The sequence below is a fragment of the Argiope bruennichi genome, chromosome 1 (genome assembly GCF_947563725.1).
Source record: "Argiope bruennichi chromosome 1, qqArgBrue1.1, whole genome shotgun sequence".
Taxonomy (NCBI): Eukaryota; Metazoa; Arthropoda; class Arachnida; order Araneae; family Araneidae; genus Argiope; species Argiope bruennichi.
This window is the reverse complement of record NC_079151.1, coordinates 133,767,799-133,791,237: the sequence shown is the minus strand read 5'-3', so window position 1 is coordinate 133,791,237 and position 23,439 is coordinate 133,767,799. Positions and strand designations below refer to the sequence as shown.

Here is a 23,439-nt window from a genome sequence, read left to right as displayed (position 1 = left end):
TGTTTTCATAAAAAGTGTGACCACACTTCTACATGAAAGGCACCGACGAGATTCGAACTCGTGATCTCCTGTTTACTAGACGGGCGCTTTAACCAACTAAGCCACGGCGCCTCGATTCCATTCGATTCGAATTACCATTCCAAATGAAAATCTTTAAATTTTTTTAAAATAGCTCTTTTAATTGATGTTAATTTTCTTAAAAAAGTGACCATACTTCTATAAGAAAGGCACCGACGAGATTCTAAATAATTACCTCCTGGTCACTAGACAGGCGCTATAAACAACTTAGCCACGGCGCCTCGATGCCATAGGGTTCGAATTACGATTCCAAATGTCATGCTTTAAATTTTACTAATGAGCTCTTTTAATTCATGTATGTTTTCATAAAAAATCTGACCACACTTCTACATGAGAGGCACCGACGAGAATCGAACTCATAATTTCCTGTTTACTAGACAGGCGCTTTAACCACCTAAGCCACGGCGCCTCGATGCCATAGGGTTCGAATTACGATTCCAAATGTCATGCTTTAAATTTTACTAATGAGCTCTTTTAATTCATGTATGTTTTCATAAAAAATCTGACCACACTTCTACATAAGAGGCACCGACGAGATTCGAACTCGTGATCTGCTGTTTACTAGACAGGCGCTTTAACCAACTAAGCCACGGCGCCTCGATTCCATTCGATTCGAATTACGATTCCCAATGAAAATCTTTAAATTTTTTTTTAAATAGCTCTTTTCATTGATGTTAATTTTCTTAAAAAAGTGACCATACTTCTATAAGAAAGGCACCAACGAGATTCTAAATCATTACCTCCTGGTCACTAGACAGGCGCTATAACCAACTTAGCCACGGCGCCTCGATGCCATAGGGTTCGAATTACGATTTCAAATGACATGCTTTAAATTTTACTAATGAGCTCTTTTAATTCATGTATGTTTTCATAAAAAACCTCACCACACTTCTACATAAGAGGCACCGACGAGACTCGAACTCGTGATCTCCTGTTTACTAGACAGGCGCTTTAACCAACTAAGCCACGGCGTCTCGATTCAAGTGCGTTCGAATTTCTATCCCAAATGAAAAGCTCTAACTTTTACTAAAAGAGCTCTTTTAATTGATGTTTGTTTTCATAAAAAATCTGACCACACTTCTACATAAGAGGCACCGACGAGATTCGAACTCGTGATCTCCTGTTTACTAGACAGGCGCTTTAACCAACTAAGCCACGGCGCCTCGATTCCTTTCGATTCGAATTACGATTCCAAATGAAAATCTTTAAAAATTTTTTTAAATAGCTCTTTTCATTGATGTTAATTTTCTTAAAAAAGTGACCATACTTCTATAAGAAAGGCACCAACGAGATTCTAAATCATTACCTCCTGGTCACTAGACAGGCGCTATAACCAACTTAGCCACGGCGCCTCGATGCCATAGGGTTCGAATTACGATTTCAAATGACATGCTTTAAATTTTACTAATGAGCTCTTTTAATTCATGTATGTTTTCATAAAAAATCTCACCACACTTCTACATAAGAGGCACCGACGAGACTCGAACTCGTGATCTCCTGTCTACAAGACAGGCGCTTGAACCAACTAAGCCACGGCGCCTCGATTCCAATGGGTTCGAATTTCTATCCCAAATGAAAAGTTTTAACTTTTACTAAAAGAGCTCTTTTAATTGATGTCTGTTTTCATAACAAATTTGAACACACTTCTACATGAGAGGCAAAGACGAGATTCGAACTCGTGATCACCTGTTTACTAGACAGGCGCTTTAACCACCTAAGCCACGGCGCCTCGATTCAAATGGGTTCGAATTTCTATCCCAAATGAAAAGCTCTAACTTTTACTAAAAGAGCTCTTTTAATTGATGTTTGTTTTCATAAAAAGTGTGACCACACTTCTACATTAGAGGTACCGACGATATTCGAACTCGTGATCTCATGTTTACTAGACAGGCGCTTTAACCAACTAAGCCACGGCGCCTCGAATCAAGTGGGTTCGAATTTCTATCCCAAATGAAAAGCTCTAACTTTTACTAAAAGAGCTCTTTTAATTGATGTTTGTTTTCATAAAAAATCTCACCACACTTCTACATAAGAGGCACCGACGAGACTCGAACTCGTGATCTCCTGTTTACTAGACAGGCGCTTGAACCAACTAAGCCACGGCGCCTCGATTCCAATGGGTTCAAATTTCCGTCCCAAATGAAGAGCTCTTTTAATTCATGTCTGTTTTCATAAAAAATATGACCACACTTCTAAATGAGAGGCACCGACGAGATTCGAATTCGTGATCTCCTGTTTACTAGACAGGCGCTTTAACCAACTAAGCCACGGCGCCTCGATTCCACTGCGTTCGAATTTCCGTCCCAAATGAAGAGCTATAAATTTTACTAAAAGAGCTCTTTTAATTGATGTCTGTTTTCATAAAAAATGTGACCACACTTCTACATGAGAGGCACCGACGAGATTCGAACTCGTGATCTCCTGTTTACTAGACAGGCGCTTTAACCAACTAAGCCACGCCGCCTCGATTCCATTCGATTCGAATTACGATTCCAAATGAATATCTTTAAATTTTACTAAAATAGCTCTTTTAATTTATGTTAATTTTCTCTAAAAAGTGACCATACTTCTATAAGAAAGGCACCGACGAGATTCTAAATCATTACATCCTGGTCACTAGACAGGCGCTATAACCAAATTAGCCACGGCGCCTCGATGCCGTAGGGTTCGAATTACGATTCCAAATGTCATGGTTAAATTTTACTAATGAGCTCTTTTAATTGATGTATGTTTTCATAAAAAATATGACCACACTTCTACATAAGAGGCACCGACGAGATTCGAACTCGTGATCTCCTGTTTACTAGACAGGCGCTTTAACCAACTAAGCCAAGGCGTCCCAATTCCACTGTGTTCGAATTTACGTCCCAAATGAAAAGCTATAAATTTTACTAAAAGAGCTCTTTTAATTGATGTCTGTTTTCATAAAAAATGTGACTACACTTCTGCATGAGGGCACCGACGAGATTCGAACTCGTGGTCTCCAGTTTACTAGAAAGGCGCTTTAACCAACTAAGCCACGGCGCCTCGATTCCATTCGATTCGAATTACGATTCCAAATGAAAATCTTTAAATTTTACTAAAATAGCTCTTTTAATTGATGTTAATTTTCTTTAAAAAGTGACCATACTTCTATAGGAAAGGCACCGACGCGATTCTAAATCATTACCTCCTGGTCACTAGACAGGCGCTATAACCAACTTAGCCACGGCGCCTCGATGCCATAGGGTTCGAATTACGATTCTAAATGTCATGCTTTAAATTTTACTAATGAGCTCTTTTAATTCATGTATGTTTTCATAAAAAATCTGACCACACTTCTACATAAGAGGCACCGACGAGATTCGAACTCGTGATCTCCTGTTTACTAGACAGGCGCATTAACCGACTAAGCCACGGCGCCTCGATTCCAGTGGATTCGAATTACGATTCCAAATGAAAATCTTTAAATTTTACTAAAATAGCTCTTTTAATTGATGGTAATTTTCTTTAAAAAGTGACAATACTTCTACATAAGAGGCACCGACGAGATTCGAACTCGTGATCTCCTGTTTACTAGACAGGCGCTTTAACCAACTAAGCCACGGCGCCTCGATTCCACTGCGTTCGAATTTCCGTCCCAAATGAAGAGCTATAAATTTTACTAAAAAAGCTCTTTTAATTGATGTCTGTTTTCATAAAAAATGTGACCACACTTCTACATGAGAGGCACCGACGAGATTCGAACTCGTGATCTCCGGTTTACTAGACAGGCGCTTTAACCAACTAAGCCACGGCGCCTCGATTCCATACGATTCGAATTACGATTCCAAATGAATATCTTTAAATTTTACTAAAATAGCTCTTTTAATTTATGTTAATTTTCTTTAAAAAGTGACCATACTTCTATAAGAAATCCACCGACGAGATTCTAAATCATTACCTCCTGGTCACTAGACAGGCGCTATAACCAACTTAGCCACGGCGCCTCGATGCCATAGGGTTCGAATTATGATTCCAAATGTCATGCTTTAAATTTTACTAATGAGCCCTTTTAATTCATGTATATTTTCATAAAAAATTTGACCACACTTCTACATGAGAGGCACCGACTAAAATCAAACTCATGATCTCCTGTTTATAAATCAGACGCTTTAACCAACTTAGCCACGGCGCCTCGATGCCATAGGGTTCGAATTACGATTCCAAATGTCATGCTTTAAATTTTACTAATGAGCTCTTTTAATTGATGTATGTTTCATAAAAAATGTGACCACACTTCTACATAAGAGGCACCGACGAGATTCGAACTCGTGATCTCCTGTTTACTAGACAGGCGCTTTAACCAACTAAGCCACGGCGCCTCGATATCACTGCGTTCGAATTTCCGTCCCAAATGAAGAGCTATAAACTTTACTAAAAGAGCTCTTTTAATTTATCTCTGTTTTCATAAAAAATGTGACCAAACTTCTACATGAGAGGCACCGACGAGATTCGAACTCGTGATCTCCTGTTTACTAGACAGGCGCTTTGACCAACTAAGCCACGGCGCCTCGATTCCATTCGATTCAAATTACGATTCCAAATGAAAATCTTTAAATTTTACTAAAATAGCTCTTTTAATTGATGTTAACTTTCTTTAAAAAGTGACCATACTTCTATAAGAAAGGCACCGACGAGATTCTAAATCATAACCTCCTGGTCACTAGACAGGCGCTATAAACAACTTAGAGACGGCGCCTCGATGCCATAGGGTTCGAATTACGATTATAAATGTCTTGCTTTAAATTTTACTAATGAGCTCTTTTAATTGATTAATGTTTTCATAAAAAATGTGACCACACTTCTACATAACAGGCACCGACGAGATTCGAACTCGTTATCTCCTGTTTACTAGCCAGGCGCTTTAACCAACTAAGCCACGGCGCCCCGATTAAACTGTGTTCGAATTTACGTCCCAAATGAAAAGCTATAAATTTTACTAAAAGAGCTCTTTTAATTGATGTCTCTTTTCATAAAAAATGTGACCACACTTCTAAATGAGAGGCACCGACGAGAATCGAATTCGTGATCTCCTGTTTACTACACAGGCGCTTTTACCAACTTAGCCACGGCGCCTCGATGCCATAGGGTTCGAATTACGATTCCAAATGTCATGCTTTAAATTTTACTAATGAGCTCTTTTAATTGATGTATGTTTTCATAAAAAATGTGACCACACTTCTACATAAGAGGCACCGACGAGAATCGAACTCGTGATCTCCTGTTTACTAGACAGGCGCTTTAACCAACTAAGCCACGGCGCCTCGATATCACTGCGTTCGAATTTCCGTCCCAAATGAAGAGCTATAAATTTTACTAAAAGAGCTCTTTTAATTTATCTCTGTTTTCATAAAAAATGTGACCAAACTTCTACATGAGAGGCACCGACGAGATTCGAACTCGTGATCTCCTGTTTACTAGACAGGCGCTTTGACTAACTAAGCCACGGCGCCTCGATTCCATTCGATTCAAATTACGATTCCAAATGAAAATCTTTAAATTTTACTAAAATAGCTCTTTTAATTGATGTTAACTTTCTTTAAAAAGTGACCATACTTCTATAAGAAAGGCACCGACGAGATTCTAAATCATAACCTCCTGGTCACTAGACAGGCGCTATAAACAACTTAGCCACGGCGCTTCGATGCCATAGGGTTCGAATTACGATTATAAATGTCATGCTTTAAATTTTACTAATGAGCTCTTTTAATTGATGTATGTTTTCATAAAAAATGTGACCACACTTCTACATAAGAGGCACCGACGAGATTCGAACTCGTGATCTCCTGTTTACTAGACAGGCGCTTTAACCAACTAAGCCACGGCGCCTCGATATCACTGCGTTCGAATTTCCGTCCCAAATGAAGAGCTATAAACTTTACTAAAAGAGCTCTTTTAATTTATCTCTGTTTTCATAAAAAATGTGACCAAACTTCTACATGAGAGGCACCGACGAGATTCGAACTCGTGATCTCCTGTTTACTAGACAGGCGCTTTGACCACCTAAGCCACGGCGCCTCGATTCCATTCGATTCAAATTACGATTCCAAATGAAAATCTTTAAATTTTACTAAAATAGCTCTTTTAATTGATGTTAACTTTCTTTAAAAAGTGACCATACTTCTATAAGAAAGGCACCGACGAGATTCTAAATCATAACCTCCTGGTCACCTAGACAGGCGCTATAAACAACTTAGCCACGGCGCCTCGATGCCATAGGGTTCGAATTACGATTATAAATGTCATGCTTTAAATTTTACTAATGAGCTCTTTTAATTGATGTATGTTTTCATAAAAAATGTGACCACACTTCTACATAAGAGGCACCGACGAGATTCGAACTCGTTATCTCCTGTTTACTAGCCAGGCGATTTAACCAACTAAGCCACGGCACCCCGATTAAACTGTGTTCGAATTTACGTCCCAAATGAAAAGCTATAAATTTTACTAAAAGAACTCTTTTAATTGATGTCTCTTTTCATAAAAAATGTGACCACACTTCTAAATGAGAAGCACCGACGAGAATCGAATTCGTGATCTCCTGTTTACTACACAGGCGCTTTTACCAACTAAGCCACGGCGCCTCGATTCCATTCGATTCAAATTACGATTCCAAATGAAAATCTTTAAATTTTACTAAAATAGCTCTTTTAATTGATGTTAACTTTCTTTAAAAAGTGACCATACTTCTATAAGAAAGGCACCGACGAAATTCTAAATCATAACCTCCTGGTCACTAGACAGGCGCTATAAACAACTTAGCCACGGCGCTTCGATGCCATAGGGTTCGAATTACGATTATAAATGTCATGCTTTAAATTTTACTAATGAGCTCTTTTAATTGATGTATGTTTTCATAAAAAATGTGACCACACTTCTACATAAGAGGCACCGACGAGATTCGAACTCGTGATCTCCTGTTTACTAGACAGGCGCTTTAACCAACTAAGCCACGGCGCCTCGATATCACTGTGTTCGAATTTACGTCCCAAATGAAAAGCTATAAATTTTACTAAAAGAACTCTTTTAATTGATGTCTCTTTTCATAAAAAATGTGACCACACTTCTAAATGAGAAGCACCGACGAGAATCGAATTCGTGATCTCCTGTTTACTACACAGGCGCTTTTACCAACTAAGCCACGGCGCCTCGATTCCATTCGATTCAAATTACGATTCCAAATGAAAATCTTTAAATTTTACTAAAATAGCTCTTTTAATTGATGTTAACTTTCTTTAAAAAGTGACCATACTTCTATAAGAAAGGCACCGACGAGATTCTAAATCATAACCTCCTGGTCACTAGACAGGCGCTATAAACAACTTAGCCACGGCGCTTCGATGCCATAGGGTTCGAATTACGATTATAAATGTCATGCTTTAAATTTTACTAATGAGCTCTTTTAATTGATGTATGTTTTCATAAAAAATGTGACCACACTTCTACATAAGAGGCACCGACGAGATTCGAACTCGTGATCTCCTGTTTACTAGACAGGCGCTTTAACCAACTAAGCCACGGCGCCTCGATATCACTGCGTTCGAATTTCCGTCCCAAATGAAGAGCTATAAACTTTACTAAAAGAGCTCTTTTAATTTATCTCTGTTTTCATAAAAAATGTGACCAAACTTCTACATGAGAGGCACCGACGAGATTCGAACTCGTGATCTCCTGTTTACTAGACAGGCGCTTTGACCAACTTAGCCACGGCGCCTCGATTCCATTCGATTCAAATTACGATTCCAAATGAAAATCTTTAAATTTTACTAAAATAGCTCTTTTAATTGATGTTAACTTTCTTTAAAAAGTGACCATACTTCTATAAGAAAGGCACCGACGAGATTCTAAATCATAACCTCCTGGTCACCTAGACAGGCGCTATAAACAACTTAGCCACGGCGCCTCGATGCCATAGGGTTCGAATTACGATTATAAATGTCATGCTTTAAATTTTACTAATGAGCTCTTTTAATTGATGTATGTTTTCATAAAAAATGTGACCACACTTCTACATAAGAGGCACCGACGAGATTCGAACTCGTTATCTCCTGTTTACTAGCCAGGCGATTTAACCAACTAAGCCACGGCACCCCGATTAAACTGTGTTCGAATTTACGTCCCAAATGAAAAGCTATAAATTTTACTAAAAGAACTCTTTTAATTGATGTCTCTTTTCATAAAAAATGTGACCACACTTCTAAATGAGAAGCACCGACGAGAATCGAATTCGTGATCTCCTGTTTACTACACAGGCGCTTTTACCAACTAAGCCACGGCGCCTCGATTCCATTCGATTCGAATTACGATTCCAAATGAAAATCTGTAAATTTTACTAAACTAGCTCTTTTAATTGATGTTAATTTTCTTTAAAAAGTGAACATACTTCTATAAGAAAGGCACCGACGAGATTCTAAATCATTACCTCCTAGTCACTAGACGCGCTATAAACAACTTAGCCACGGCGCCTCGATGCCATAGGGTTCGAATTACGATTATAAATGTCATGCTTTAAATTTTACTAATGAGCTCTTTTAATTGATGTATGTTTTCATAAAAAATGTGACCACACTTCTAAATGAGAGGAACCGACGAGATTCGAACTCGTGATCTCCATTTTACTAGACAGGCGCTTTAACCAACTTAGCCACGGCGCCTCGATGCCATAGGGTTCGAATTACGATTCCAAATGTCATGCTTTAAATTTTACTAATGAGCTCTTTTAATTGATGTATGTTTTCATAAAAAATGTGACCACACTTCTACATAAGAGGCACCGACGAGATTCGAACTCGTGATCTCCTGTTTACTAGACAGGCGCTTTAACCAACTAAGCCACGGCGCCTCGATATCACTGCGTTCGAATTTCCGTCCCAAATGAAGAGCTATATATTTTACTAAAACAGCTCTTTCAATTTATCTCTGTTTTCATAAAAAATGTGACCAAACTTCTACATGAAAGGCACTGACGAGATTCGAACTCGTTATCTCCTGTTTACTAGCCAGGCGCTTTAACCAACTAAGCCACGGCACCCCGATTAAACTGTGTTCGAATTTACGTCCCAAATGAAAAGCTATAAATTTTACTAAAAGAGCTCTTTTAATTGATGTCTGTTTTCATAAAAAATGTGACCACACTTCTAAATGAGAGGAACCGACGAGATTCGAACTCGTGATCTCCATTTTACTAGACAGGCGCTTTAACCAACTTAGCCACGGCGCCTCGATGCCATAGGGTTCGAATTACGATTCCAAATGTCATGCTTTAAATTTTACTAATGAGCTCTTTTAATTGATGTATGTTTTCATAAAAAATGTGACCACACTTCGACATAAGAGGCACCGACGAGATTCGAACTCGTGATCTCCTGTTTACTAGACAGGCGCTTTAACCAACTAAGCCACGGCGCCTCGATATCACTGCGTTCGAATTTCCGTCCCAAATGAAGAGCTATAAATTTTACTAAAAGAGCTCTTTTAATTTATCTCTGTTTTCATAAAAAATGTGACCAAACTTCTACATGAGAGGCACCGACGAGATTCGAACTCGTGATCTCCTGTTTACTAGACAGGCGCTTTGACCAACTAAGCCACGGCGCCTCGATTCCATTCGATTCAAATTACGATTCCAAATGAAAATCTTTAAATTTTACTAAACTAGCTCTTTTAATTGATGTTAATTTTCTTTAAAAAGTAAACATACTTCTATAAGAAAGGCACCGACGAGATTCTAAATCATTACCTCCTGGTCACTAGACGCGCTATAAACAACTTAGCCACGGCGCCTCGATGCCATAGGGTTCGAATTACGATTATAAATGTCATGCTTTAAATTTTACTAATGAGCTCTTTTAATTGATGTATGTTTTCATAAAAAATGTGACCACACTTCTACATAAGAGGCACCGACGAGATTCGAACTCGTTATCTTCTGTTTACTAGCCAGGCGCTTTAACCAACTAAGCCACGGCACCCCGATTAAACTGTGTTCGAATTTACGTCCCAAATGAAAAGCTATAATTTTTACTAAAAGAGCTCTTTTAATTGATGTCTGTTTTCATAAAAAATGTGACCACACTTCTAAATGAGAGGAACCGACGAGATTCGAACTCGTGATCTCCATTTTACTAGACAGGCGCTTTAACCAACTTAGCCACGGCGCCTCGATGCCATAGGGTTCGAATTACGATTCCAAATGTCATGCTTTAAATTTTACTAATGAGCTCTTTTAATTGATGTATGTTTTCATAAAAAATGTGACCACACTTCTACATAAGAGGCACCGACGAGATTCGAACTCGTGATCTCCTGTTTACTATACAGGCGCTTTAACCAACTAAGCCACGGCGCCTCGATATCGCTGCGTTCGAATTTCCGTCCCAAATGAAGAGCTATATATTTTACTAAAAGAGCTCTTTCAATTTATCTCTGTTTTCATAAAAAATGTGACCAAACTTCTACATGAGAGGCACTGACGAGATTCGAACTCGTTATCTCCTGTTTACTAGCCAGGCGCTTTAACCAACTAAGCCACGGCACCCCGATTAAACTGTGTTCGAATTTACGTCCCAAATGAAAAGCTATAAATTTTACTAAAAGAGCTCTTTTAATTGATGTCTGTTTTCATAAAAAATGTGACCACACTTCTAAATGAGAGGAACCGACGAGATTCGAACTCGTGATCTCCATTTTACTAGACAGGCGCTTTAACCAACTTAGCCACGGCGCCTCGATGCCATAGGGTTCGAATTACGATTCCAAATGTCATGCTTTAAATTTTACTAATGAGCTCTTTTAATTGATGTATGTTTTCATAAAAAATGTGACCACACTTCTACATAAGAGGCACCGACGAGATTCGAACTCGTGATCTCCTGTTTACTAGACAGGCGCTTTAACCAACTAAGCCACGGCGCCTCGATATCACTGCTTTCGAATTTCCGTCCCAAATGAAGAGCTATAAACTTTACTAAAAGAGCTCTTTTAATTTATCTCTGTTTTCATAAAAAATGTGACCAAACTTCTACATGAGAGGCACCGACGAGATTCGAACTCGTGATCTCCTGTTTACTAGACAGGCGCTTTGACCAACTAAGCCACGGCGCCTCGATTCCATTCGATTCAAATTACGATTCCAAATGAAAATCTTTAAATTTTACTAAAATAGCTCTTTTAATTGATGTTAATTTTCTTTAAAAAGTGAACATACTTCTATAAGAAAGGCACCGACGAGATTCTAAATCATTACCTCCTAGTCACTAGACGCGCTATAAACAACTTAGCCACGGCGCCTCGATGCCATAGGGTTCGAATTACGATTCCAAATGTCATGCTTTAAATTTTACTAATGAGCTCTTTTAATTGATGTATGTTTTCATAAAAAATGTGACCACACTTCTACATAAGAGGCACCGACGAGATTCGAACTCGTGATCTCCTGTTTACTAGACAGGCGCTTTAACCAACTAAGCCACGGCGCCTCGATATCACTGCGTTCGAATTTCCGTCCCAAATGAAGAGCTATAAATTTTACTAAAAGAGCTCCTTTAATTTATCTCTGTTTTCATAAAAAATGTGACCAAACTTCTACATGAGAGGCACCGACGAGATTCGAACTCGTTATCTCCTGTTTACTAGACAGGCGCTTTGACCAACTAAGCCACGGCGCCTCGATTCCATTCGATTCAAATTACGATTCCAAATGAAAATCTTTAAATTTTACTAAAATAGCTCTTTTAATTGATGTTAACTTTCTTTAAAAAGTGACCATACTTCTATAAGAAAGGCACCGACGAGATTCTAAATCATAACCTCCTGGTCACTAGACAGGCGCTAAAACAACTTAGCCACGGCGCCTCGATGCCATAGGGTTCGAATTACGATTATAAATGTCATGCTTTAAATTTTACTAATGAGCTCTTTTAATTGATGTATGTTTTCATGAAAAATGTGACCACACTTCTACATAAGAGGCACCGACGAGATTCGAACACGTTATCTTCTGTTTACTAGCCAGGCGCTTTAACCAACTAAGCCACGGCACCCCGATTAAACTGTGTTCGAATTTACGTCCCAAATGAAAAGCTATAATTTTTACTAAAAGAGCTCTTTTAATTGATGTCTGTTTTCATAAAAAATGTGACCACACTTCTAAATGAGAGGAACCGACGAGATTCGAACTCGTGATCTCCATTTTACTAGACAGGCGCTTTAACCAACTTAGCCACGGCGCCTCGATGCCATAGGGTTCGAATTACGATTCCAAATGTCATGCTTTAAATTTTACTAATGAGCTCTTTTAATTGATGTATGTTTTCATAAAAAATGTGACCACACTTCTACATAAGAGGCACCGACGAGATTCGAACTCGTGATCTCCTGTTTACTAGACAGGCGCTTTAACCAACTACGCCACGGCGCCTCGATATCACTGCGTTCGAATTTCCGTCCCAAATGAAGAGCTATATATTTTACTAAAAGAGCTCTTTCAATTTATCTCTGTTTTCATAAAAAATTTGACCAAACTTCTACATGAGACGCACTGACGAGATTCGAACTCGTGATATCCTGTTTACTAGACAGGCGCTTTGACCAACTAAGCCACGGCGCCTCGATTCCATTCGATTCGAATTACGATTCCAAATGAAAATCTTTAAATTTTACTAAAATAGCTCTTTTAATTGATGTTAATTTTCTTTAAAAAGTGACCATACTTCTATAAGAAAGGCACCGACGAGATTCTAAATCATTACCTCCTGGTCACTAGACAGGCGCTATAAACAACTTAGCCACGGCGCCTCGATGCCATAGGGTTCGAATTACGATTATAAATGTCATGCTTTAAATTTTACTAATGAGCTCTTTTAATTGATGTATGTTTTCATAAAAAATGTGACCACACTTCTACATAAGAGGCACCGACGAGATTCGAACTCGTTATCTCCTGTTTACTAGCCAGGCGCTTTAACCAACTAAGCCACGGCACCCCGATTAAACTGTGTTCGAATTTACGTCCCAAATGAAAAGCTATAAATTTTACTAAAATAGCTCTTTTAATTGATGTCTGTTTTCATAAAAAATGTGACCACACTTCTAAATGAGAGGAACCGACGAGATTCGAACTCGTGATCTCCATTTTACTAGACAGGCGCTTTAACCAACTTAGCCACGGCGCCTCGATGCCATAGGGTTCGAATTACGATTCCAAATGTCATGCTTTAAATTTTACTAATGAGCTCTTTTAATTGATGTATGTTTTCATAAAAAATGTGACCACACTTCTACATAAGAGGCACCGACGAGATTCGAACTCGTTATCTTCTGTTTACTAGCCAGGCGCTTTAACCAACTAAGCCACGGCACCCCGATTAAACTGTGTTCGAATTTACGTCCCAAATGAGAAGCTATAATTTTTACTAAAAGAGCTCTGTTAATTGATGTCTGTTTTCATAAAAAATGTGACCACACTTCTAAATGAGAGGAACCGACGAGATTCGAACTCGTGATCTCCATTTTACTAGACAGGCGCTTTAACCAACTTAGCCACGGCGCCTCGATGCCATAGGGTTCGAATTACGATTCCAAATGTCATGCTTTAAATTTTACTAATGAGCTCTTTTAATTGATGTATGTTTTCATAAAAAATGTGACCACACTTCTACATAAGAGGCACCGACGAGATTCGAACTCGTGATCTCCTGTTTACTAGACAGGCGCTTTAACCAACTAAGCCACGGCGCCTCGATATCACTGCGTTCGAATTTCCGTCCCAAATGAAGAGCTATATATTTTACTAAAAGAGCTCTTTCAATTTATCTCTGTTTTCATAAAAAATGTGACCAAACTTCTACATGAGAGGCACTGACGAGATTCGAACTCGTTATCTCCTGTTTACTAGCCAGGCGCTTTAACCAACTAAGCCACGGCACCCCGATTAAACTGTGTTCGAATTTACGTCCCAAATGAAAAGCTATAAATTTTACTAAAAGAGCTCTTTTAATTGATGTCTGTTTTCATAAAAAATGTGACCACACTTCTAAATGAGAGGAACCGACGAGATTCGAACTCGTGATCTCCATTTTACTAGACAGGCGCTTTAACCAACTTAGCCACGGCGCCTCGATGCCATAGGGTTCGAATTACGATTCCAAATGTCATGCTTTAAATTTTACTAATGAGCTCTTTTAATTGATGTATGTTTTCATAAAAAATGTGACCACACTTCTACATAAGAGGCACCGACGAGATTCGAACTCGTGATCTCCTGTTTACTAGACAGGCGCTTTAACCAACTAAGCCACGGCGCCTCGATATCACTGCGTTCGAATTTCCGTCCCAAATGAAGAGCTATAAATTTTACTAAAAGAGCTCCTTTAATTTATCTCTGTTTTCATAAAAAATGTGACCAAACTTCTACATGAGAGGCACCGACGAGATTCGAACTCGTTATCTCCTGTTTACTAGACAGGCGCTTTGACCAACTAAGCCACGGCGCCTCGATTCCATTCGATTCAAATTACGATTCCAAATGAAAATCTTTAAATTTTACTAAAATAGCTCTTTTAATTGATGTTAACTTTCTTTAAAAAGTGACCATACTTCTATAAGAAAGGCACCGACGAGATTCTAAATCATAACCTCCTGGTCACTAGACAGGCGCTAAAACAACTTAGCCACGGCGCCTCGATGCCATAGGGTTCGAATTACGATTATAAATGTCATGCTTTAAATTTTACTAATGAGCTCTTTTAATTGATGTATGTTTTCATAAAAAATGTGACCACACTTCTACATAAGAGGCACCGACGAGATTCGAACTCGTTATCTCCTGTTTACTAGCCAGGCGCTTTAACCAACTAAGCCACGGCACCCCGATTAAACTGTGTTCGAATTTACGTCCCAAATGAAAAGCTATAAATTTTACTAAAAGAGCTCTTTTAATTGATGTCTCTTTTCATAAAAAATGTGACCACACTTCTAAATGAGAGGCACCGACGAGAATCGAATTCGTGATCTCCTGTTTACTACACAGGCGCTTTTACCAACTAAGCCACGGCGCTTTGATTCCATTCGATTCGAATTACGATTCCAAATGAAAATCTTTAAATTTTACTAAACAAGCTCTTTTAATTGATGTTAATTTTCTTTAAAAAGTGAACATACTTCTATAAGAAAGGCACCGACGAGATTCTAAATCATTACCTCCTGGTCACTAGACGCGCTATAAACAACTTAGCCACGGCGCCTCGATGCCATAGGGTTCGAATTACGATTATAAATGTCATGCTTTAAATTTTACTAATGAGCTCTTTTAATTGATGTATGTTTTCATAAAAAATGTGACCACACTTCTACATAAGAGGCACCGACGAGATTCGAACTCGTTATCTTCTGTTTACTAGCCAGGCGCTTTAACCAACTAAGCCACGGCACCCCGATTAAACTGTGTTCGAATTTACGTCCCAAATGAAAAGCTATAAATTTTACTAAAAGAGCTCTTTTAATTGATGTCTGTTTTCATAAAAAATGTGACCACACTTCTAAATGAGAGGAACCGACGAGATTCGAACTCGTGATCTCCATTTTACTAGACAGGCGCTTTAACCAACTTAGCCACGGCGCCTCGATGCCATAGGGTTCGAATTACGATTCCAAATGTCATGCTTTAAATTTTACTAATGAGCTCTTTTAATTGATGTATGTTTTCATAAAAAATGTGACCACACTTCGACATAAGAGGCACCGACGAGATTCGAACTCGTGATCTCCTGTTTACTAGACAGGCGCTTTAACCAACTAAGCCACGGCGCCTCGATATCACTGCGTTCGAATTTCCGTCCCAAATGAAGAGCTATAAATTTTACTAAAAGAGCTCTTTTAATTTATCTCTGTTTTCATAAAAAATGTGACCAAACTTCTACATGAGAGGCACCGACGAGATTCGAACTCGTGATCTCCTGTTTACTAGACAGGCGCTTTGACCAACTAAGCCACGGCGCCTCGATTCCATTCGATTCAAATTACGATTCCAAATGAAAATCTTTAAATTTTACTAAACTAGCTCTTTTAATTGATGTTAATTTTCTTTAAAAAGTGAACATACTTCTATAAGAAAGGCACCGACGAGATTCTAAATCATTACCTCCTGGTCACTAGACGCGCTATAAACAACTTAACCACGGCGCCTCGATGCCATAGGGTTCGAATTACGATTATAAATGTCATGCTTTAAATTTTACTAATGAGCTCTTTTAATTGATGTATGTTTTCATAAAAAATGTGACCACACTTCTACATAAGAGGCACCGACGAGATTCGAACTCGTTATCTTCTGTTTACTAGCCAGGCGCTTTAACCAACTAAGCCACGGCACCCCGATTAAACTGTGTTCGAATTTACGTCCCAAATGAGAAGCTATAATTTTTACTAAAAGAGCTCTGTTAATTGATGTCTGTTTTCATAAAAAATGTGACCACACTTCTAAATGAGAGGAACCGACGAGATTCGAACTCGTGATCTCCATTTTACTAGACAGGCGCTTTAACCAACTTAGCCACGGCGCCTCGATGCCATAGGGTTCGAATTACGATTCCAAATGTCATGCTTTAAATTTTACTAATGAGCTCTTTTAATTGATGTATGTTTTCATAAAAAATGTGACCACACTTCTACATAAGAGGCACCGACGAGATTCGAACTCGTGATCTCCTGTTTACTAGACAGGCGCTTTAACCAACTAAGCCACGGCGCCTCGATATCACTGTGTTCGAATTTCCGTCCCAAATGAAGAGCTATATATTTTACTAAAAGAGCTCTTTCAATTTATCTCTGTTTTCATAAAAAATGTGACCAAACTTCTACATGAGAGGCACTGACGAGATTCGAACTCGTTATCTCCTGTTTACTAGCCAGGCGCTTTAACCAACTAAGCCACGGCACCCCGATTAAACTGTGTTCGAATTTACGTCCCAAATGAAAAGCTATAAATTTTACTAAAAGAGCTCTTTTAATTGATGTCTGTTTTCATAAAAAATGTGACCACACTTCTAAATGAGAGGAACCGACGAGATTCGAACTCGTGATCTCCATTTTACTAGACAGGCGCTTTAACCAACTTAGCCACGGCACCTCGATGCCATAGGGTTCGAATTACGATTCCAAATGCCATGCTTTAAATTTTACTAATGAGCTCTTTTAATTGATGTATGTTTTCATAAAAAATGTGACCACACTTCTACATAAGAGGCACCGACGAGATTCGAACTCGTGATCTCCTGTTTACTAGACAGGCGCTTTAACCAACTAAGCCACGGCGCCTCGATATCACTGCGTTCGAATTTCCGTCCCAAATGAAGAGCTATAAATTTTACTAAAAGAGCTCCTTTAATTTATCTCTGTTTTCATAAAAAATGTGACCAAACTTCTACATGAGAGGCACCGACGAGATTCGAACTCGTTATCTCCTGTTTACTAGACAGGCGCTTTGACCAACTAAGCCACGGCGCCTCGATTCCATTCGATTCAAATTACGATTCCAAATGAAAATCTTTAAATTTTACTAAAATAGCTCTTTTAATTGATGTTAACTTTCTTTAAAAAGTGACCATACTTCTATAAGAAAGGCACCGACGAGATTCTAAATCATAACCTCCTGGTCACTAGACAGGCGCTAAAACAACTTAGCCACGGCGCCTCGATGCCATAGGGTTCGAATTACGATTATAAATGTCATGCTTTAAATTTTACTAATGAGCTCTTTTAATTGATGTATGTTTTCATAAAAAATGTGACCACACTTCTACATAAGAGGCACCGACGAGATTCGAACTCGTTATCTCCTGTTTACTAGCCAGGCGCTTTAACCAACTAAGCCACGGCACCCCGATTAAACTGTGTTCGAATTTATGTCCCAAATGAAAAGCTATAAATTTTACTAAAAGAGCTCTTTTAATTGATGTCTCTTTTCATAAAAAATGTGACCACACTTCTAAATGAGAGGCACCGACGAGAATCGAATTCGTGATCTCCTGTTTACTACACAGGCGCTTTTACCAGCTAAGCCACGGCGCTTTGATTCCATTCGATTCGAATTACGATTCCAAATGAAAATCTTTAAATTTTACTAAACTAGCTCTTTTAATTGATGTTAATTTTCTTTAAAAAGTGAACATACTTCTATAAGAAAGGCACCGACGAGATTCTAAATCATTACCTCCTGGTCACTAGACGCGCTATAAACAACTTAGCCACGGCGCCTCGATGCCATAGGGTTCGAATTACGATTATAAATGTCATGCTTTAAATTTTACTAATGAGCTCTTTTAATTGATGTATGTTTTCATAAAAAATGTGACCACACTTCTACATAAGAGGCACCGACGAGATTCGAACTCGTTATCTTCTGTTTACTAGCCAGGCGCTTTAACCAACTAAGCCACGGCACCCCGATTAAACTGTGTTCGAATTTACGTCCCAAATGAAAAGCTATAATTTTTACTAAAAGAGCTCTTTTAATTGATGTCTGTTTTCATAAAAAATGTGACCACACTTCTAAATGAGAGGAACCGACGAGATTCGAACTCGTGATCTCCATTTTACTAGACAGGCGCTTTAACCAACTTAGCCACGGCGCCTCGATGCCATAGGGTTCGAATTACGATTCCAAATGTCATGCTTTAAATTTTACTAATGAGCTCTTTTAATTGATGTATGTTTTCATAAAAAATGTGACCACACTTCTACATAAGAGGCACCGACGAGATTCGAACTCGTGATCTCCTGTTTACTAGACAGGCGCTTTAACCAACTAAGCCACGGCGCCTCGATATCACTGCGTTCGAATTTCCGTCCCAAATGAAGAGCTATATATTTTACTAAAAGAGCTCTTTCAATTTATCTCTGTTTTCATAAAAAATGTGACCAAACTTCTACATGAGACGCACTGACGAGATTCGAACTCGTGATCTCCTGTTTACTAGACAGGCGCTTTGACCAACTAAGCCACGGCGCCTCGATTCCATTCGATTCGAATTACGATTCCAAATGAAAATCTTTAAATTTTACTAAAATAGCTCTTTTAATTGATGTTAATTTTCTTTAAAAAGTGACCATACTTCTATAAGAAAGGCACCGACGAGATTCTAAATCATTAACTTCTGGTCACTAGACAGGCGCTATAAACAACTTAGCCACGGCGCCTCGATGCCATAGGGTTCGAATTACGATTATAAATGTCATGCTTTAAATTTTACTAATGAGCTCTTTTAATTGATGTATGTTTTCATAAAAAATGTGACCACACTTCTACATAAGAGGCACCGACGAGATTCGAACTCGTTATCTCCTGTTTACTAGCCAGGCGCTTTAACCAACTAAGCCACGGCACCCCGATTAAACTGTGTTCGAATTTACGTCCCAAATGAAAAGCTATAAATTTTACTAAAATAGCTCTTTTAATTGATGTCTGTTTTCATAAAAAATGTGACCACACTTCTAAATGAGAGGAACCGACGAGATTCGAACTCGTGATCTCCATTTTACTAGACAGGCGCTTTAACCAACTTAGCCACGGCGCCTCGATGCCATAGGGTTCGAATTACGATTCCAAATGTCATGCTTTAAATTTTACTAATGAGCTCTTTTAATTGATGTATGTTTTCATAAAAAATGTGACCACACTTCTACATAAGAGGCACCGACGAGATTCGAACTCGTGATCTCCTGTTTACTAGACAGGCGCTTTAACCAACTAAGCCACGGCGCCTCGATATCACTGCATTCGAATTTCCGTCCCAAATGAAGAGCTATAAATTTTACTAAAAGAGCTCTTTTAATTTATCTCTGTTTTCATAAAAAATGTGACCAAACTTCTACATGAGAGGCACCGACGAGATTCGAACTCGTGATCTCCTGTTTACTAGACAGGCGCTTTGACCAACTAAGCCACGGCGCCTCGATTCCATTCGATTCAAATTACGATTCCAAATGAAAATCTTTAAATTTTACTAAAATAGCTCTTTTAATTGATGTTAACTTTCATAAAAAAGTGACCATACTTCTATAAGAAAGGCACCGACGAGATTCTAAATCATAACCTCCTGGTCACTAGACAGGCGCTATAAACAACTTAGCCACGGCGCCTCGATGCCATAGGGTTCGAATTACGATTATAAATGTCATGCTTTAAATTTTACTAATGTGCTCTTTTAATTGATGTATGTTTTCATAAAAAATGTGACCACACTTCTACATAAGAGGCACCGACGAGATTCGAACTCGTTATCTCCTGTTTACTAGCCAGGCGCTTTAACCAACTAAGCCACGGCACCCCGATTAAACTGTGTTCGAATTTACGTCCCAAATGAAAAGCTATAAATTTTACTAAAAGAGCTCTTTTAATTGATGTCTCTTTTCATAAAAAATGTGACCACACTTCTAAATGAGAGGCACCGACGAGAATCGAATTCGTGATCTCCTGTTTACTACACAGGCGCTTTTACCAACTAAGCCACGGCGCCTCGATTCCATTCGATTCGAATTACGATTCCAAATGAAAATCTTTAAATTTTACTAAACTAGCTGTTTTAATTGATGTTAATTTTCTTTAAAAAGTGAACATACTTCTATAAGAAAGGCACCGACGAGATTCTAAATCATTACCTCCTGGTCACTAGACGCGCTATAAACAACTTAGCCACGGCGCCTCGATGCCATAGGGTTCGAATTACGATACCAAATGTCATGCTTTAAATTTTACTAATGAGCTCTTTTAATTGATGTATGTTTTCATAAAAAATGTGACCACACTTCTACATAAGAGGCACCGACGAGATTCGAACGCGTGATCTCCTGTTTACTAGACAGGCGCTTTAACCAACTAAGCCACGGCGCCTCGATGTCACTGCGTTCGAATTTCCGTCCCAAATGAAGAGCTATATATTTTACTAAAAGAGCTCTTTTAATTTATCTCTGTTTTCATAAAAAATGTGACCAAACTTCTACATGAGAGGCACTGACGAGATTCGAACTCGTGATCTCCTGTTTACTAGAGAGGCGCTTTGACCAACTAAGCCACGGCGCCTCGATTCCATTCGATTCGAATTACGATTCCAAATGAAAATCTTTAAATTTTACTAAAATAGCTCTTTTAATTGATGTTAATTTTCTTTAAAAAGTGACCATACTTCTATAAGAAAGGCACCGACGAGATTCTAAATCATTACCTCCTGGTCACTAGACAGGCGCTATAAACAACTTAGCCACGGCGCCTCGATGCCATAGGGTTCGAATTACGATTATAAATGTCATGCTTTAAATTTTACTAATGAGTTCTTTTAATTGATGTATGTTTTCATAAAAAATGTGACCACACTTCTACATAAGAGGCACCGACGAGATTCGAACTCGTTATCTTCTGTTTACTAGCCAGGCGCTTTAACCAACTAAGCCACGGAACCCCGTTTAAACTGTGTTCGAATTTACGTCCCAAATGAAAAGCTATAATTTTTACTAAAAGAGCTCTTTTAATTGATGTCTGTTTTCATAAAAAATGTGACCACACTTCTAAATGAGAGGAACCGACGAGATTCGAACTCGTGATCTCCATTTTACTAGACAGGCGCTTTAACCAACTTAGCCACGGCGCCTCGATGCCATAGGGTTCGAATTACGATTCCAAATGTCATGCTTTAAATTTTACTAATGAGCTCTTTTAATTGATGTATGTTTTCATAAAAAATGTGACCACACTTCTACATAAGAGGCACCGACGAGATTCGAACTCGTGATCTCCTGTTTACTAGACAGGCGCTTTAACCAACTAAGCCACGGCGCCTCGATATCACTGCGTTCGAATTTCCGTCCCAAATGAAGAGCTATATATTTTACTAAAAGAGCTCTTTCAATTTATCTCTGTTTTCATAAAAAATGTGACCAAACTTCTACATGAGACGCACTGACGAGATTCGAACTCGTGATCTCCTGTTTACTAGACAGGCGCTTTGACCAACTAAGCCACGGCGCCTCGATTCCATTCGATTCGAATTACGATTCCAAATGAAAATCTTTAAATTTTACTAAAATAGCTCTTTTAATTGATGTTAATTTTCTTTAAAAAGTGACCATACTTCTATAAGAAAGGCACCGACGAGATTCTAAATCATTACCTCCTGGTCACTAGACAGGCGCTATAAACAACTTAGCCACGGCGCCTCGATGCCATAGGGTTCGAATTACGATTATAAATGTCATGCTTTAAATTTTACTAATGAGCTCTTTTAATTGATGTATGTTTTCATAAAAAATGTGACCACACTTCTACATAAGAGGCACCGACGAGATTCGAACTCGTTATCTCCTGTTTACTAGCCAGGCGCTTTAACCAACTAAGCCACGGCACCCCGATTAAACTGTGTTCGAATTTACGTCCCAAATGAAAAGCTATAAATTTTACTAAAATAGCTCTTTTAATTGATGTCTGTTTTCATAAAAAATGTGACCACACTTCTAAATGAGAGGAACCGACGAGATTCGAACTCGTGATCTCCATTTTACTAGACAGGCGCTTTAACCAACTTAGCCACGGCGCCTCGATGCCATAGGGTTCGAATTACGATTCCAAATGTCATGCTTTAAATTTTACTAATGAGCTCTTTTAATTGATGTATGTTTTCATAAAAAATGTGACCACACTTCTACATAAGAGGCACCGACGAGATTCGAACTCGTGATCTCCTGTTTACTAGACAGGCGCTTTAACCAACTAAGCCACGGCGCCTCGATATCACTGCATTCGAATTTCCGTCCCAAATGAAGAGCTATAAATTTTACTAAAAGAGCTCTTTTAATTTATCTCTGTTTTCATAAAAAATGTGACCAAACTTCTACATGAGAGGCACCGACGAGATTCGAACTCGTGATCTCCTGTTTACTAGACAGGCGCTTTGACCAACTAAGCCACGGCGCCTCGATTCCATTCGATTCAAATTACGATTCCAAATGAAAATCTTTAAATTTTACTAAAATAGCTCTTTTAATTGATGTTAACTTTCATAAAAAAGTGACCATACTTCTATAAGAAAGGCACCGACGAGATTCTAAATCATAACCTCCTGGTCACTAGACAGGCGCTATAAACAACTTAGCCACGGCGCCTCGATGCCATAGGGTTCGAATTACGATTATAAATGTCATGCTTTAAATTTTACTAATGAGCTCTTTTAATTGATGTATGTTTTCATAAAAAATGTGACCACACTTCTACATAAGAGGCACCGACGAGATTCGAACTCGTTATCTCCTGTTTACTAGCCAGGCGCTTTAACCAACTAAGCCACGGCACCCCGA

At 38.7% G+C, this 23,439-nt stretch overlaps 53 non-coding genes across 53 annotated transcripts; all 53 read right to left on the bottom strand.

The window, feature by feature from the left end:
• Positions 1-37: 37 nt before the first annotated feature.
• On the bottom strand, positions 38-111 carry Trnat-agu (transfer RNA threonine (anticodon AGU)). Its single transcript has one exon. It is a non-coding gene; the product is annotated as a tRNA-Thr (tRNA).
• Positions 112-413: 302 nt separating this feature from the next.
• Trnat-agu (transfer RNA threonine (anticodon AGU)) lies at positions 414-487 on the bottom strand. Its single transcript has one exon. It is a non-coding gene; the product is annotated as a tRNA-Thr (tRNA).
• A 114-nt stretch (positions 488-601) lies between these two features.
• On the bottom strand, positions 602-675 carry Trnat-agu (transfer RNA threonine (anticodon AGU)). The gene has a single exon. It is a non-coding gene; the product is annotated as a tRNA-Thr (tRNA).
• A 303-nt stretch (positions 676-978) lies between these two features.
• On the bottom strand, positions 979-1,052 carry Trnat-agu (transfer RNA threonine (anticodon AGU)). Its single transcript has one exon. It is a non-coding gene; the product is annotated as a tRNA-Thr (tRNA).
• Positions 1,053-1,167: 115 nt separating this feature from the next.
• On the bottom strand, positions 1,168-1,241 carry Trnat-agu (transfer RNA threonine (anticodon AGU)). Its single transcript has one exon. It is a non-coding gene; the product is annotated as a tRNA-Thr (tRNA).
• Positions 1,242-1,544: 303 nt separating this feature from the next.
• Trnat-ugu (transfer RNA threonine (anticodon UGU)) lies at positions 1,545-1,618 on the bottom strand. The gene has a single exon. It is a non-coding gene; the product is annotated as a tRNA-Thr (tRNA).
• Positions 1,619-2,111: 493 nt separating this feature from the next.
• On the bottom strand, positions 2,112-2,185 carry Trnat-agu (transfer RNA threonine (anticodon AGU)). The gene has a single exon. It is a non-coding gene; the product is annotated as a tRNA-Thr (tRNA).
• A 94-nt stretch (positions 2,186-2,279) lies between these two features.
• On the bottom strand, positions 2,280-2,353 carry Trnat-agu (transfer RNA threonine (anticodon AGU)). The gene has a single exon. It is a non-coding gene; the product is annotated as a tRNA-Thr (tRNA).
• Positions 2,354-2,468: 115 nt separating this feature from the next.
• On the bottom strand, positions 2,469-2,542 carry Trnat-agu (transfer RNA threonine (anticodon AGU)). The gene has a single exon. It is a non-coding gene; the product is annotated as a tRNA-Thr (tRNA).
• A 301-nt stretch (positions 2,543-2,843) lies between these two features.
• Trnat-agu (transfer RNA threonine (anticodon AGU)) lies at positions 2,844-2,918 on the bottom strand. Its single transcript has one exon. It is a non-coding gene; the product is annotated as a tRNA-Thr (tRNA).
• Positions 2,919-3,031: 113 nt separating this feature from the next.
• Positions 3,032-3,105, bottom strand: Trnat-agu (transfer RNA threonine (anticodon AGU)). Its single transcript has one exon. It is a non-coding gene; the product is annotated as a tRNA-Thr (tRNA).
• Positions 3,106-3,407: 302 nt separating this feature from the next.
• Trnat-agu (transfer RNA threonine (anticodon AGU)) lies at positions 3,408-3,481 on the bottom strand. Its single transcript has one exon. It is a non-coding gene; the product is annotated as a tRNA-Thr (tRNA).
• A 114-nt stretch (positions 3,482-3,595) lies between these two features.
• Positions 3,596-3,669, bottom strand: Trnat-agu (transfer RNA threonine (anticodon AGU)). Its single transcript has one exon. It is a non-coding gene; the product is annotated as a tRNA-Thr (tRNA).
• A 115-nt stretch (positions 3,670-3,784) lies between these two features.
• Positions 3,785-3,858, bottom strand: Trnat-agu (transfer RNA threonine (anticodon AGU)). Its single transcript has one exon. It is a non-coding gene; the product is annotated as a tRNA-Thr (tRNA).
• A 489-nt stretch (positions 3,859-4,347) lies between these two features.
• On the bottom strand, positions 4,348-4,421 carry Trnat-agu (transfer RNA threonine (anticodon AGU)). Its single transcript has one exon. It is a non-coding gene; the product is annotated as a tRNA-Thr (tRNA).
• A 115-nt stretch (positions 4,422-4,536) lies between these two features.
• Trnat-agu (transfer RNA threonine (anticodon AGU)) lies at positions 4,537-4,610 on the bottom strand. The gene has a single exon. It is a non-coding gene; the product is annotated as a tRNA-Thr (tRNA).
• Positions 4,611-4,912: 302 nt separating this feature from the next.
• Positions 4,913-4,986, bottom strand: Trnat-agu (transfer RNA threonine (anticodon AGU)). The gene has a single exon. It is a non-coding gene; the product is annotated as a tRNA-Thr (tRNA).
• Positions 4,987-5,101: 115 nt separating this feature from the next.
• On the bottom strand, positions 5,102-5,175 carry Trnat-agu (transfer RNA threonine (anticodon AGU)). Its single transcript has one exon. It is a non-coding gene; the product is annotated as a tRNA-Thr (tRNA).
• A 114-nt stretch (positions 5,176-5,289) lies between these two features.
• Trnat-agu (transfer RNA threonine (anticodon AGU)) lies at positions 5,290-5,363 on the bottom strand. Its single transcript has one exon. It is a non-coding gene; the product is annotated as a tRNA-Thr (tRNA).
• Positions 5,364-5,478: 115 nt separating this feature from the next.
• Positions 5,479-5,552, bottom strand: Trnat-agu (transfer RNA threonine (anticodon AGU)). Its single transcript has one exon. It is a non-coding gene; the product is annotated as a tRNA-Thr (tRNA).
• A 302-nt stretch (positions 5,553-5,854) lies between these two features.
• Trnat-agu (transfer RNA threonine (anticodon AGU)) lies at positions 5,855-5,928 on the bottom strand. The gene has a single exon. It is a non-coding gene; the product is annotated as a tRNA-Thr (tRNA).
• A 115-nt stretch (positions 5,929-6,043) lies between these two features.
• On the bottom strand, positions 6,044-6,117 carry Trnat-agu (transfer RNA threonine (anticodon AGU)). The gene has a single exon. It is a non-coding gene; the product is annotated as a tRNA-Thr (tRNA).
• Positions 6,118-6,985: 868 nt separating this feature from the next.
• On the bottom strand, positions 6,986-7,059 carry Trnat-agu (transfer RNA threonine (anticodon AGU)). Its single transcript has one exon. It is a non-coding gene; the product is annotated as a tRNA-Thr (tRNA).
• A 491-nt stretch (positions 7,060-7,550) lies between these two features.
• On the bottom strand, positions 7,551-7,624 carry Trnat-agu (transfer RNA threonine (anticodon AGU)). Its single transcript has one exon. It is a non-coding gene; the product is annotated as a tRNA-Thr (tRNA).
• Positions 7,625-7,739: 115 nt separating this feature from the next.
• On the bottom strand, positions 7,740-7,813 carry Trnat-agu (transfer RNA threonine (anticodon AGU)). The gene has a single exon. It is a non-coding gene; the product is annotated as a tRNA-Thr (tRNA).
• A 1,054-nt stretch (positions 7,814-8,867) lies between these two features.
• Positions 8,868-8,941, bottom strand: Trnat-agu (transfer RNA threonine (anticodon AGU)). Its single transcript has one exon. It is a non-coding gene; the product is annotated as a tRNA-Thr (tRNA).
• A 492-nt stretch (positions 8,942-9,433) lies between these two features.
• Positions 9,434-9,507, bottom strand: Trnat-agu (transfer RNA threonine (anticodon AGU)). The gene has a single exon. It is a non-coding gene; the product is annotated as a tRNA-Thr (tRNA).
• A 115-nt stretch (positions 9,508-9,622) lies between these two features.
• Positions 9,623-9,696, bottom strand: Trnat-agu (transfer RNA threonine (anticodon AGU)). The gene has a single exon. It is a non-coding gene; the product is annotated as a tRNA-Thr (tRNA).
• A 677-nt stretch (positions 9,697-10,373) lies between these two features.
• Trnat-agu (transfer RNA threonine (anticodon AGU)) lies at positions 10,374-10,447 on the bottom strand. The gene has a single exon. It is a non-coding gene; the product is annotated as a tRNA-Thr (tRNA).
• A 492-nt stretch (positions 10,448-10,939) lies between these two features.
• On the bottom strand, positions 10,940-11,013 carry Trnat-agu (transfer RNA threonine (anticodon AGU)). Its single transcript has one exon. It is a non-coding gene; the product is annotated as a tRNA-Thr (tRNA).
• A 115-nt stretch (positions 11,014-11,128) lies between these two features.
• Positions 11,129-11,202, bottom strand: Trnat-agu (transfer RNA threonine (anticodon AGU)). Its single transcript has one exon. It is a non-coding gene; the product is annotated as a tRNA-Thr (tRNA).
• A 300-nt stretch (positions 11,203-11,502) lies between these two features.
• Positions 11,503-11,576, bottom strand: Trnat-agu (transfer RNA threonine (anticodon AGU)). Its single transcript has one exon. It is a non-coding gene; the product is annotated as a tRNA-Thr (tRNA).
• A 115-nt stretch (positions 11,577-11,691) lies between these two features.
• Positions 11,692-11,765, bottom strand: Trnat-agu (transfer RNA threonine (anticodon AGU)). Its single transcript has one exon. It is a non-coding gene; the product is annotated as a tRNA-Thr (tRNA).
• A 678-nt stretch (positions 11,766-12,443) lies between these two features.
• Positions 12,444-12,517, bottom strand: Trnat-agu (transfer RNA threonine (anticodon AGU)). The gene has a single exon. It is a non-coding gene; the product is annotated as a tRNA-Thr (tRNA).
• A 1,245-nt stretch (positions 12,518-13,762) lies between these two features.
• Positions 13,763-13,836, bottom strand: Trnat-agu (transfer RNA threonine (anticodon AGU)). Its single transcript has one exon. It is a non-coding gene; the product is annotated as a tRNA-Thr (tRNA).
• A 492-nt stretch (positions 13,837-14,328) lies between these two features.
• On the bottom strand, positions 14,329-14,402 carry Trnat-agu (transfer RNA threonine (anticodon AGU)). Its single transcript has one exon. It is a non-coding gene; the product is annotated as a tRNA-Thr (tRNA).
• Positions 14,403-14,517: 115 nt separating this feature from the next.
• Positions 14,518-14,591, bottom strand: Trnat-agu (transfer RNA threonine (anticodon AGU)). The gene has a single exon. It is a non-coding gene; the product is annotated as a tRNA-Thr (tRNA).
• A 1,241-nt stretch (positions 14,592-15,832) lies between these two features.
• Trnat-agu (transfer RNA threonine (anticodon AGU)) lies at positions 15,833-15,906 on the bottom strand. The gene has a single exon. It is a non-coding gene; the product is annotated as a tRNA-Thr (tRNA).
• Positions 15,907-16,021: 115 nt separating this feature from the next.
• On the bottom strand, positions 16,022-16,095 carry Trnat-agu (transfer RNA threonine (anticodon AGU)). The gene has a single exon. It is a non-coding gene; the product is annotated as a tRNA-Thr (tRNA).
• A 677-nt stretch (positions 16,096-16,772) lies between these two features.
• On the bottom strand, positions 16,773-16,846 carry Trnat-agu (transfer RNA threonine (anticodon AGU)). Its single transcript has one exon. It is a non-coding gene; the product is annotated as a tRNA-Thr (tRNA).
• Positions 16,847-17,338: 492 nt separating this feature from the next.
• On the bottom strand, positions 17,339-17,412 carry Trnat-agu (transfer RNA threonine (anticodon AGU)). Its single transcript has one exon. It is a non-coding gene; the product is annotated as a tRNA-Thr (tRNA).
• A 115-nt stretch (positions 17,413-17,527) lies between these two features.
• Trnat-agu (transfer RNA threonine (anticodon AGU)) lies at positions 17,528-17,601 on the bottom strand. The gene has a single exon. It is a non-coding gene; the product is annotated as a tRNA-Thr (tRNA).
• A 1,241-nt stretch (positions 17,602-18,842) lies between these two features.
• Positions 18,843-18,916, bottom strand: Trnat-agu (transfer RNA threonine (anticodon AGU)). Its single transcript has one exon. It is a non-coding gene; the product is annotated as a tRNA-Thr (tRNA).
• A 113-nt stretch (positions 18,917-19,029) lies between these two features.
• On the bottom strand, positions 19,030-19,105 carry Trnat-agu (transfer RNA threonine (anticodon AGU)). The gene has a single exon. It is a non-coding gene; the product is annotated as a tRNA-Thr (tRNA).
• A 679-nt stretch (positions 19,106-19,784) lies between these two features.
• Positions 19,785-19,858, bottom strand: Trnat-agu (transfer RNA threonine (anticodon AGU)). The gene has a single exon. It is a non-coding gene; the product is annotated as a tRNA-Thr (tRNA).
• Positions 19,859-19,973: 115 nt separating this feature from the next.
• Positions 19,974-20,047, bottom strand: Trnat-agu (transfer RNA threonine (anticodon AGU)). Its single transcript has one exon. It is a non-coding gene; the product is annotated as a tRNA-Thr (tRNA).
• Positions 20,048-20,538: 491 nt separating this feature from the next.
• Trnat-agu (transfer RNA threonine (anticodon AGU)) lies at positions 20,539-20,612 on the bottom strand. The gene has a single exon. It is a non-coding gene; the product is annotated as a tRNA-Thr (tRNA).
• A 300-nt stretch (positions 20,613-20,912) lies between these two features.
• Trnat-agu (transfer RNA threonine (anticodon AGU)) lies at positions 20,913-20,986 on the bottom strand. Its single transcript has one exon. It is a non-coding gene; the product is annotated as a tRNA-Thr (tRNA).
• A 115-nt stretch (positions 20,987-21,101) lies between these two features.
• Positions 21,102-21,175, bottom strand: Trnat-agu (transfer RNA threonine (anticodon AGU)). The gene has a single exon. It is a non-coding gene; the product is annotated as a tRNA-Thr (tRNA).
• A 679-nt stretch (positions 21,176-21,854) lies between these two features.
• Trnat-agu (transfer RNA threonine (anticodon AGU)) lies at positions 21,855-21,928 on the bottom strand. The gene has a single exon. It is a non-coding gene; the product is annotated as a tRNA-Thr (tRNA).
• Positions 21,929-22,041: 113 nt separating this feature from the next.
• Positions 22,042-22,117, bottom strand: Trnat-agu (transfer RNA threonine (anticodon AGU)). The gene has a single exon. It is a non-coding gene; the product is annotated as a tRNA-Thr (tRNA).
• A 679-nt stretch (positions 22,118-22,796) lies between these two features.
• Trnat-agu (transfer RNA threonine (anticodon AGU)) lies at positions 22,797-22,870 on the bottom strand. The gene has a single exon. It is a non-coding gene; the product is annotated as a tRNA-Thr (tRNA).
• Positions 22,871-22,985: 115 nt separating this feature from the next.
• Trnat-agu (transfer RNA threonine (anticodon AGU)) lies at positions 22,986-23,059 on the bottom strand. The gene has a single exon. It is a non-coding gene; the product is annotated as a tRNA-Thr (tRNA).
• Between the last annotated feature and the right edge of the window lie 380 nt (positions 23,060-23,439).